Source organism: Nothobranchius furzeri, unplaced genomic scaffold (assembly GCF_043380555.1).
Source record: "Nothobranchius furzeri strain GRZ-AD unplaced genomic scaffold, NfurGRZ-RIMD1 Scf161, whole genome shotgun sequence".
In the NCBI taxonomy this organism is placed as follows: domain Eukaryota; kingdom Metazoa; phylum Chordata; class Actinopteri; order Cyprinodontiformes; family Nothobranchiidae; genus Nothobranchius; species Nothobranchius furzeri.
In genome coordinates this window covers 15,001-16,156 of record NW_027223177.1, presented here as the reverse complement: position 1 = coordinate 16,156, position 1,156 = coordinate 15,001, and positions in this window count along the sequence as shown.

Here is a 1,156-nt window from a genome sequence, read left to right as displayed (position 1 = left end):
CTGCTGGAGGCTGGCTGCAGCTCCTTCACACCGCCATCAGCTGATGGATGCTGGCTGAACGCTGGAGGCTGGCTGCTGCTCCCACACACCGCCATCAGCTCCTGGAGGCTGGCTGGCTGCTGGAGGCTGTCTGCTGCTGCTCCTCCACCCCGCCATCACCAGCTGGAGGCTGGCTGCTGGAGGCTGGCTGCAGCTCCTGCACCCCACCATCAGCTGCTGGAGGCTGGCTTCTGCTCCTCCACCCCGCCATCAGCTGCTGGGGGCTGGCTGCTGGAGGCTGGCTGCAGCTCCTCCACCCCGCCATCACCAGCTGGAGGCTGGTTGCAGCTCCTGCACCCCGCCATCAGCTGCTGGAGGCTGCCTGCTGCTCCTGCACCCCGCCATCAGCTGCTGGAGGCTGCCTGCACCTCCTGCACCCCGCCATCAGCTGCTGGAGGCTGGCTTCTGCTCCTCCACCCCGCCATCAGCTGATGGAGGCTGCCTGCTTCTCCACCCCGCCATCACTAGCTGGAGGCTGGCTGCTGGAGGCTGGCTGCAGCTCCTCCACCCCGCCATCAGCTGCTGGAGGCTGCCTGCAGCTCCTGCACCCCGCCATCACCAGCTGGAGGCTGGCTTCTGCTCCTCCACCCCGCCATCAGCTGATGGAGGCTGCCTGCTTCTCCACCCCGCCATCACTAGCTGGAGGCTGGCTGCTGGAGGCTGGCTGCAGCTCCTCCACCCCGCCATCAGCTGCTGGAGGCTGGCTGCTGCTCCTGCACCCCGCCATCAGCTGCTGGAGGCTGGCTGCTGCTCCTCCACCCAACCATCAGCTGCTGGACGCTGGCTGCAGCTCCTCCACCCCACCATCAGCTGCTGGACGCTGGCTGCAGCTCCTCCACCCCGCCATCAGCTGCTGGAGGCTGCCTGCAGCTCCTGCACCCCGCCATCAGCTGCTGGAGGCTGCCTGCAGCTCCTGCACCCCGCCATCACCAGCTGGAGGCTGGCTTCTGCTCCTCCACCCCGCCATCAGCTGATGGAGGCTGCCTGCTTCTCCACCCCGCCATCACTAGCTGGAGGCTGGCTGCTGGAGGCTGGCTGCTGCTCCTCCACCCAACCATCAGCTGCTGGACGCTGGCTGCAGCTCCTCCACCCCACCATCAGCTGCTGGACGCTGGCT